The sequence below is a fragment of the Akebia trifoliata genome, chromosome 12, assembly GCF_017979445.1.
Source record: "Akebia trifoliata isolate Shusen 1 chromosome 12, ASM1797944v1, whole genome shotgun sequence".
Classification (NCBI taxonomy): Eukaryota; Viridiplantae; Streptophyta; class Magnoliopsida; order Ranunculales; family Lardizabalaceae; genus Akebia; species Akebia trifoliata.
The window spans coordinates 5594295-5605665 of NC_141386.1; the positions used below are offsets into that span (position 1 = coordinate 5594295).

General features: G+C 30.6%; 1 long non-coding RNA gene across 1 annotated transcript; it reads right to left on the reverse strand.

Annotated features, from left to right (window-relative positions):
- Window positions 1-1440: 1440 nt before the first annotated feature.
- LOC147388770 (uncharacterized) lies at window positions 1441-3929 on the reverse strand. The gene is made up of 3 exons (XR_015170379.1): window positions 3703-3929; window positions 2661-2987; window positions 1441-1778 (listed from the first exon to the last, which is right to left on the reverse strand). It is a non-coding gene; the product is annotated as an uncharacterized LOC147388770 (long non-coding RNA).
- Window positions 3930-11371: the final 7442 nt, after the last annotated feature.

Genomic DNA, 11371 nt, shown 5'->3' on the forward strand with positions numbered 1-11371 from the left:
AAGCACCTTCCTTCCTAATTTATCCATCAAGATCATTGTCAATAAATGATCCTAAAAATAGTTTCACAAGCTAAAAAAAGGGTGGGGGAGGGGGGGGGGGGGTCTATGGTTCCTAACACTAGAAAGAAGTTGCCCATACCCGATAAGTTCGCGAGTCCTACCTACGTGTTTGCTATGTTCGAGGGTACTCCTACACTTTTAAGACAATCGAAGAAAAATAGAACACAACATTTATACCAAATAGTTGTTGTAAAGCATAAAGGGTTGACCCAATAATAACAACTACCAAAAGGAAAGTGTTAATGGCAAAGTTTTTTTTATAGGGAAAGACATTTAATAGTTTTGATGGTGACAATCTAATGGTTAGGTTACTAATGGTAATTTGGTCAATTGATTCCATATTTTCCTAAGGGTCTTTAATATTTATATTAGAAATCACACCTTGGGAAATTTTCTGATGAGGATTTCATTTGGTTTTATATCCTTCAAGATGCTTATTAGATTAATTTGTGAATCAACAAATGAACCCCATTGATTGATTACCTACTAATCCTCGGAACAACTAATCGAAGCATTGCTAGATGATCGTTCAATTGCTTTCTTCTCCGTGTTTTCGACATTACATTCTTTAATGCATTATAGCAAATAAGTGAGGAGAAAAGGCTCGCGCAAGAGTGTCAAAACAAAAACCGGAACATGGCTGGACAAGAGAAGGGATATGACTTGGAATTCTTGTAGGCAAAGGAGAGCTCAGTAGGCTACGACAGAAGTACAGGCTGCGTTCGATAGCTAACAGAGGGTACTTTCCATATAAACAAATAGGATAAAGACAACGAAAGCTACACTGACGGCTCTACTGACGGCTAGAGCCGTCGCTCTAGTGGAAAACCCATTATAGTAAAAAAAGCATAAGTTCCAATTTAAAACACAAGTGTTTTGGTATTTTTTTTATAAATAATATAAAAGAAGCTGAACAAACCAGAACAAAGATTATGGTAAGCTTGACAAATAACCCACTTCGAACCTTGCGGACTGTAAAGAAAAATTAAACAGAAAGAAGTAGTGATTGATCATAATAAATATATAGAAATAAAGAAACAATGATACCACTTTGCAAGCTCGGTGAGGGGTACAAGATTCTTTTGGGTAATGTAGGGATTTCGTTTTTGAGGATTTTGTTTTAAAAGGGATTCACTGATTGCTCACTATGTTTCAAGATGTTTAGTGTATCAACCTTTGCATATTCCTGAGTGGAACTCAGATAATACTAATTCTAGATCTTGGAGAGTGACACCTGTGATAGTTGGAATGGGATTTTTTTTCTAGCTGCTTTGTATAATGGGCTTTGAACAGGGGTTGTCTCCAAAACACTAATAAGTATTTCTTTTCTGGTTCTTAATGGTTGCTCATTTAGCAAATCATAAATATGAAAAAACCACCAATCAAATTTGAGCATCATTACATCTTTAAATCACGTGGACAAATAAACTTCTTTCTTGGATTCAACAAGCATCTAAAAAAGAAAAACATTAGTCTCACCGCCACACTCACTACTGGTGTGACAACTGTCCTAGTTTCTCCAACCTCACTAGGGTTTTCTCTTCTTGGTGATATGATTCTTCCCTCACCATTACTGCACCTTTAGAAGCTGTTGGAGTTCCACCAATCTCGCTAGGGTTTTCTCTTCTTGGTGATACAAGATGGTTATCAGGGGATTCTTCCCACACCATTGTTGTACCTTCAGAGGAATTTGAAGCTTCTGTTCCTGAAATTAGAGCCTACCATATTCCTAAAATTAGCATGATTCCAACAAACATAAATGTATACACTACACAAAAATATGTTTAATGCATGAAGATAATATACGATAGGGCATATGAGCTTGTATAAAGATTGGCATCTCAACATATTAAATCAATAGATACTACCACAGGTGAGAACACTAGGCACCTCACTTAAGAAAAAGTGTGATATTAATTGATGGAGTAATTTCTGTAACCAAAATTAAGATCTTGATACAATCACACTGCTATACATTTAAAATAAATTGAAATTTTTAATGTACGGTTAGACGAGAAGATGGTTGTAAATTTCTCCACTGTTTCCATGTGGTTTCTAGTTCAGTTAGTAGCCATATCTATCATGTCTTTTGGTGTACATGTAATAGAAAAATCCACTCTCTGGGATTTAATAAGTGAAGTTGGAGGGTTTATACTGCCACAAATAGTGTACCACGAAATCAATTGTTCCCCTTAGACATTCTAACGAAAGAAACCAACTCTAGCAAAGAACAATAATAAGTTTTAAACTAACACAGCAGCAGAGTATGGGAAGTCATAATATAAGCCCTCCAAAGAAAAAATTAATCAGCTCAAAATGTTAAATATTAAAAGGTATGAAAATTATCAGAAAATTTATGTACCACATGCATATTCTTTCAAATGCCCAAAGGAGATGGATTAATCGTTTTGAAGTTAACAACGAAACTGAAAAGTCAGAAAGTTCAAGTAATTTATTTATTGATACGTAAATTGGACTTGATACCCAAAACATCAAAGTTGCATTTAATATGCCCAAGCATGCATAAAAATGTGTCCAAATTAAGTCAGAGTAAACCTTCAATATAAAAGTTCTAAATACAGAGTTGGAGCAATTCATACCTTCAAATTTTATAGACGACCTTAGAAGATACACGTTCAACTACATGGTGCCAAGCCTTGACCTATGTAACCAACTCGACAATTCAACATCGAGAGTTGGTTGGATCGACTTCCTGTGGTTGACTTCATACATTTCCAGTCGATGAAGAAAAACCCGATACCTCTGGCCGGCAAAATTGAGAAGAACCACTTCGATGCCATCACCCCATCTTCAACTTGAGAATTCACATATTTATTGTTATCCAAAATAGATTTTTTCAGCCTTACTTTGAGCAGCCACATAACTTTTGAAATCAGGATGATGACCTCTTCCAGTGAATACATCTTCTGTTGATTTAGAAGAAACAATTTCAGAATAATAATAATCAAATCAAGATGTAAAAAACACTTCATTTGATATCTCTCCTTGTAGATTCATTATTTCATTAAATATCATACTTTTAAAAAGAAAAAAAAATAGTAGTAATAAAGTCATCCCTGCAATTCTAGAATTTACAAAGTTTATCATAAAGTAGCCCAATTAAAACCACCACCACAATACAATCCACCATTATGGGTGATCCCTTGCTTCTATATTTGCAATTTACATCATCAAACAACACAGTTAGGATAACAAACAATCACATATTTGACTCTATTAGTAAATGATACAACTTCTAACAACAAAAAAGGATAATTTTACTTCTATTGATCTCTGATAAAATACAAAAACTGCTCAAATCGAACTTCTTTCAACTCTAAATCCCCTCACCCCCATAAATAAAATTAAATAAAAGCCACGGGAGAAAGTCCGAAAGTGGAACGTAAACCTTAATTCTAATTCTAACATAAAACAAGATGGAAACCAAAGCACACAAATATTACTTTATCATTGTAAAAATAAATAAAATAAATAAAATAGAAAAACAAAAACAAAAAGAAAAAACATTACAAAGGCTTTAGTTCTGCCATGATTTAGAGCAAGATCCCATTTTAAGGTAAAAAAAAAAACAAGTGGAGATTGAAATCAATCAAAGCTCATTAGAATTCACATATTACTGACCTTAAACAATTAAAGAGATGATATCGAATCTAATTAACTGAGAAACATAGCGGCGTCTCTATAAAAAAAAAGGTCTTAGAAGAGAGATTATTTAACGGAGAAGATGGAGAGATGAATTAGAAGAGATGATCCATAGATGGATGAGTGAATTCGAGTGCGAAAACGAGAAAAAACCCTAGTATTTTTTAGGGTTTGAGGCGCTTCGCAGAGAGAGAATGGGTTTTTAAACCAGCCTTGGTAGGTCATGCTTAGTTTAGATCTCGTACACCACGAAGTAGATTAGCTATAATATATCTCAAAGATCCCTTTTGTGCACATGAGTATCAACCCCAATCTTTGGTCGACATACATATCAAAAGCCATCTTGATTGGTGAAAATCATATTCAACTGGATTTATAATTTATAAATCAACGAATCAAAAAATGTTTCAAGCGTGTTCTAAAATAGACATTAAAGTTTGTCACTTTGTTTTGACCGTTAGATGATCTTACTGTTTTTATTGTGATTTTTCTGTATTTTTCATTTGAATAATCTAGAACTACTATCAAATAATAATAATAAATTTAATTTTATAGTTTTCTCTCAACCCTTGGTTTTGGATAGTGGTTCAAACCATGGATGTCAGACCACAGGTCTCCAGAATCAAGGGCGTGACAATGACCATTGATTAGAGAAGTTGACATGCGAGATCATCTCCATTAGAGAACACTCGTAATACGCTAAATCATTATTCATGTCTCTAATTTGCTATTCACATAATTAGAAAATAATAAAGTTTCTGTTGGCAACCCAACTTTACTTGTTGCACCTCAATTTAAACATAAAAACTAATAACCAACCATTTAAAATAATTAAAAATTAATTTAATAGGAATTATTATTTTTATTTGTTTAGATTTCTACATGAGGAGACCAAGAATCCCTCGGTCAGCCAAACCCGAGAGTTGCATATCTTTTTTATTTTTCATAGGTTGATATTGATCCTAAACCCAAAAATTCTTGATCGGTTGACTGAGCGATTTTTTTCAAAAACTTTGAAAGAATCTCAAATTTCCATTGAATTTTTTCAAATACTTGATTTGATCTGGTTTTTAAAATATTTAACGAAAATAATTTTAAAAATTGAATAATAATAGAAAACTAGTTTTGGACAAAAATTATATTTAAAAATGGAAGTTAAGAATGCTATTTATTTTTAAAAGTGGGGATATAATTTGCATTTCTATATGATGAATAGTGAAATTGAGATCATCTCCAAATTTCTGCTTCGTCTCCAAATCGTGAGACATGAATATTGATTTAGAGGGCTTGTCAGAAATATATAGACTAGTTGCACTACGTGAAAAGTGAAAAATTCTACCGGAAAATTCAACGGGTCAAGGCTCACAAATTTTAAAAAACAAATTTCAACGTTTAAGAATCGTAAAAAACACTTATGTTCCCCCAATTCAATGGCTCAAAGACATCGAGTTTCTCCCATCCTCCATTAATTTGATGCTTTCCGCCCATCGAAAAGAAATATTGGACAATGAAACTTTCGACGTGTTAGTAGGTCGAATTTTATGAAATTTGAGGTCCTTGGGCTGTCAAATATGGGTTTTTTTTTACGTTGTGTTGGAGTTAGGTTCGTAGGTCTCTGTCTCTATATTTAAAGAAATAGAGACTGGTCTGCAGTTGTTCTTAGGGAAGCATGTATTAGAATCCATAAATAAGTAATCAATGAAGTCAAATTCATGTGATTTTAACCAAGTCTGACTTGAATGTCATATTCGTAAACATAACCACTCGATTGAGTCATGCTTGAAATTATTGTAAGCTTGGAAGAAGAATGAAGTACTAGGATGGATTGATATTAAAATAAAAAAACCTAAAACTTATAATATGATTAAATTACTTTTTTATGTAGAGTCACGTAAAATTGTCTTTTTGAAATATCCTCAAAGAGATCTTTAAAACTTCATTTTCTATAAATTTATAATGCTATTTTATGTATGAGATGATAATCAAGGATGTGAAATTATGCTTACCTTATCTTGTATGTATCGGTATTTTTTTTAAAAACTGTGGTACATGAAGAAATTGCATTGATAATAAAATTATGTGTTGAGATATGAAAAAAAAAGAAGGATTGATAATCCTTGAGTAAAAACCCCAAAACACCCTCGAGGAAGATCTCATGATAGGGATGATAGTCAGGCCAAACTGGTATGAAATTCAACAAGGATAGACGGGTCGGGCTGGTGTAAAACCCATGCTGTAGATTTTTGTTTAATGTGTTTGATCAATGCTTGCATGTTAGATTTATCATTTCTTTAATTGTGCTTCTATGTGTAGACATGAGAATGTTCATCTTTGAACCTCAATGCTACGTTGTTTGGAGTCGCCACCATTCTTTTTTGAAAATGGGTGTGAATGGGCACCCGAATCGATTCTTTTAAAAATAATTTTTTCATAGCATTGTAGTGATTCTCAATCATGAAAAATGTATGGTCTACCTAAGATCTAGGTAAGGGGATTCGGTTAGAGAATGGGGAAGGTGTTAAGCACCCCATTCTCTTCACCTATGGTAGTTACCTTTAGATTTGACCATTTTTAAAATGATTAACATAACAAGGAAAATGCATGAGATGCATGAAGTGGTGTGTGTGTGTATGGTAAGTATGTACCTCTTTGAAATAGGATTTGATGTTAGTGTTGACATTAGAAATATCCTATGGGAGAAGATATTCTATGGAGTCAACACACTTTTTGCATGAGTTGAAAGGTTGGTGTGTGATTTTAGAGAAATTTCATTGATGGAGTCCCCTTAGATCCACAACCTTAATGCATGCATGCTTAGCTAGAAACTTAGTAGGCGTTTGGATAGGACTCCTTGGCTACTTCTGACTCTTGCGGGGAGTTAGAAGTCGTTTGGATGCGTTTTGATGAACAACTCCTTCGAAGAGTTACTCTGCGCAAGAGCAAGAAATTACTCTTTGTGAAGAAGTCGAGAAAACCTATTTCTCAAAACTCATCTTGCGGGGAGTCAAAATCTAACGGTTCGTTTTACCAAAATACCCTTAGCTTTATTAATTTTCTATGAAAATATTCCTAATTCATTTGCCCTTAAATCAAATGAAAGAAACATTTATTAATATTAAAAAAAAAATTAAATTTTGAGTATAATGGATTTAAACACATTATATTAATATTTAATATTTAAAATATTATATTATATTATATTAGTATTTATTATATATATTATATTATATTTATTATATTATATTTATAGTTAAACACATTATATTAATATTTAATATTTAAAATATTATTATATTATATTATATTTATAGTTAAAATGTCAAAAACAATATAGTTTGAAGGCATATTATGACATTAAAAGACAGTCTGTCAATTTTTTTTTTAAATTTTGAGTATAATGGATTTAAACACATTATATTAATATTTAATATTTAAAATATTATATTATATTATATTAGTATTTATTATATTATATTATATTAATATTTATAGTTAAACACATTATATTAATATTTAATATTTAAAATATTATATTAATATTTATTATATTATATTATATTAATAATTTATAGTTAAAATGTCAAAAACAATATAGTTTGAAGGCATATTATGACATTAAAAGACAGTCTGTCAATTTTTTTTTTTTTTAATTTTGAGTATAATGGATTTAAACACATTATATTAATATTTAATATTTAAAATATTATATTATATTATATTAATATTTATAGTTAAAATGTCAAAAACAGTATAGTTTGAAGGCATATTATGACACTAAAAGATAGTCTGTCAATTTTTTTTTTAATATTATGTCATACTATGTCAAAAACAGTCTGTCAAATTTTTTTTTAAATTTTGAGTATAATGGATTTAAACATATTATATTAATTTTAATATTTAAAATATTATATTATATTATATTAATATTTATTATATTATATTATATTAATATTTATAGTTAAAATGTCAAAAACAGTATAGTTTGAAAGCATATTATGACACTAAAAGATAAAAAACAGTAACTGGTATAATATAAAGGTATTCTGGTCTTTTTTCTAGAAGTCATAAGAAGTCAGTATGGTTCCCAAACAGACTTCCAGCACAAAAGTACTTCTGCCAGTACTTCACAGAGTTGATTGCCAAACGCCCTTTCTACACAGAATTACTTTTTCAGTTCCTCCATAGAGTACTTCAGCTCCTGTTCTTTGGAAGAGTAGTTCTGCTCCTGGTATCCAAACAGGCCCTTAGTTTTTAGCCCCATCAAAAGAGCTCCACAATTCTTCATCATTGTCAAGCATGTGTGGTGTGTGTGAATGGTGTACATTATGATGTATGAGATAAAAATAGGTAAAGAAGGGCTTCAACCTCCATCCTTTCGACCAAACTACCTCAATCATTCCATGCCTAATGTTGATGTTCAATCTACTTGAAATAAATGAGGGTTTTCCATCACATCCTAAAGGTTTCTAAAAAGAAAAAGAGAATGATAGAAGAAGAAGATGCAAGTTAAAAAATAAATAACAGCTACTATACCCAACTTGTCCCCTTGGAGGTCTTGAATGAACCTAAGCTTGATAAATGAACTTGAGAGTTAAAGGATGTAGTTGAGGGTTGAAAGAGTTGAAGGTTGAGAGATGAAAGATGAGTAGAGATTTTGGTAGAGTTTTAGGTTGAGAAAAGGGGGCTTGAAAGCACAAATTATTCTTAGAAAATAAGGGTATTTATAGAGTTTTTTGAGAACTTTTCGAGATAAAGTGATCCAACCCTAAAAATAATGAGAATGGACATAAGGTTTAGGTTATTTCTTTTTGAATTTTTCATTTGTATGAGGGCAAAGATGACATTTATGAAGAAATCATAAAAGCATTATTTGATCTTTGATTTTTTTATAAATAAAGGTGAGAAAACAAAATGTACTTTTGAGATGGTAAATGGGGGAGTAACATGTGTAAATGTGGAGTGGTAGGTAAAAAGTAGACCTTGGTTCATTTGTAAATAACAAATAAAGAAATGGTGGAAGTATATTTTTAAAATGGACCAATGGGAGAACAAAAGTACTTTTGGGAGGGTGAATAGGAGAATGACATGTGTAAAGGTGAAGTGGTAGGTGAAAAGTAGACATTGGTTCATTTGTAAATAACTCATAAAGTAAAGATAGAAGTATAATTTTAAAATGGATCAATGGGAGAAAAAAGTACTTTTGGGAGGGTAAGTAGGAGAATGATATGTATAAAGGTGAAGTGGTAGGTGAAAAGTAGACCTTGGTTCATTTGTAAATAACTCATAAAACAATGGTGGAAGTATAATTTTGAAATGGAGTAATGGGAGAACTCCAGATATGTACTTGAAGATTTTCACATTTTGAGGATATGATTGGAAATTCTCTCAACTTTATGGATTATTACCAAAGATCAAAGTATCTTTTTGATTTGACCACACATTTTGAAAAGGACATTCTTGAATTTTCACAAAAGGGGAGTTGACCCTCCAATTAGATAATACATTGGGTATTGAAGGCTTATGAGATATCAACATGTATCATCTTTTGAAGGGGTGTGAGAGAATAGGCTTGGAATAGACTTGGTATTAGGCTTAGGTAATGGACTTAGGTTATGGACTATGGACTTTAGGGGTAGGCTATAAGAGTGGACTTGAATTTGGGTTAGAAGGTAGGTTTTGTCTTGGGCTTAGGTTGGATTAGGAAATGGACCTTGGTTATGGTATAGGTGATGGAGCGGTGAATGGAAAATGGTTACGGGTCCGGATTGGATCATAGAGGTGGTATGGAATTACACTGGGTTAGGGACAAGGTTGATCATGCAAAATTATGTGATATGATGCATGTATGCATGAAACTGAGTCCACGTGGTATGCGGGTCCGTCGAAAAGCTTGTGTTTTAAATTAGAATCAATTCAAGGGAATTAGATTCTCCTAACGGGTTCGTGCAAATTGGGGTGTCTACACCATGTCTAAATATTCTTCCTTAAATTATAATTATTAGTGATAATATTATTATAATTGAAACTTTTATAAATTAAAATTCTATTGTGTGTCTAGCTCTTATGGTTTATTAAAAAAAATGCAGATCTTTGATGGAAGTGGTGATTGGTGAAGATCAATGAAGATTTCATTTACATTCGTTATTTTAGAGGTGTTTTAATGTAATTTTTTTTTTCCCCGTAGAGACAAATATTGTTTATTTCGTTGATATTATTATTTTAGAGACAAGAATTATTTATTTCATTGTTAAGATTATTATTAGGATTTTTTTTTTATTTTTATCTTTGAAGAATTTATTTAATATTATGAAAATACATCAAAACCCAATTAATAGTGTTTTTTTGCTTAATTTGAAAGAAAATGAGATTCTATTGCATTAGGACCAACTGAATTGAAATCTTTTTAGAAAATCTATATAAATGCAAAACTGGCAACACCAATTGTAATGTTTAATTGATCTCCATATATTTCAATGAAAAAAAATTCAAAATAAACAATGCACTTTAAAAAAAAAAAGAATTAAGTAATTTTTCCAAAGAAAGTTCTTGCTGAAATGTTAATAGATAACATTTTACCATGTTTTGTGTGGATATTTGACAAAGCAATTCATTGAGTCTTTCTACATTTCATGTAGTCTAAATTGAATTATTTTGAGTCTACTTTCTTAAAAATTTAACCCCAACTAGTTTTGATTTATGAATTAATTGATATCGAAATTTTTTTGTAAAGGATGTATGAGTAGGACAGCAAAATCTTATTTTGTACCATGAGGGTTTTTGTGAAAAGTTCAGAAAAATTAATCTTTTATATTTTTCTTAATAACTTTTTTTTTTTGATTGGTAAGCAAAGGCTATGAAGGGCCCCACCCTTATATATTAAAACAACTAAAGCTAAAGAAACAAACATTGAGATCCTCAATGAAGATATTAAACAGATCCACAAGAAAATTTGAAGTATTTATAATACATAAGTTATCATTAAAAGTGTAATACCCCTTATCTAAAATCTCATCAAAATATTTTATAAATAATACTCTCGAAAACCTCTTTAATTGTGATATATTATAATCAATACTTTTGTGTTTTAACATATGGTAGTTTTATAATATACATTTCGATAATGTATTATGTTAGACAATTAGTTGTTAAAGTGTGAAGTCAACTTAATTATGAAACAAAATATTTATTAATGTCATATTTCAATTCATTGTTAGAATTAAAAAATATATATATATTTATGAGATAAAAAATGGCTACTAAAATAGAATTTTGACTTTATATAATTGAATTATTAATTAAAATGTATGGACGTAATAAATAAATCTAGTAGATAAATTAATAACTCAAATCATAGAAGTTCATGTGATACGGATAGTATTTGTTAAAACAAGGATAAATGAGTCATTATGAAAATAATTAGTTGATAGTGGTGTTATAAAGTAATTTATAATGCATAGGGATGGTTCTTTTTATTTAATTTAAAATTAATGGCTTCTATGAAAAATTTGTAAAATATTTATAAAAGAAATATTCAAAAGACCTCCATAATTAAGTCAAAACTATTGGAATACATTGAGTCTTATTTTAGTATCATTAAATCTCTAAGTAGAATACAAATAAAATTTATAGAAAACTTACATATTGTGGT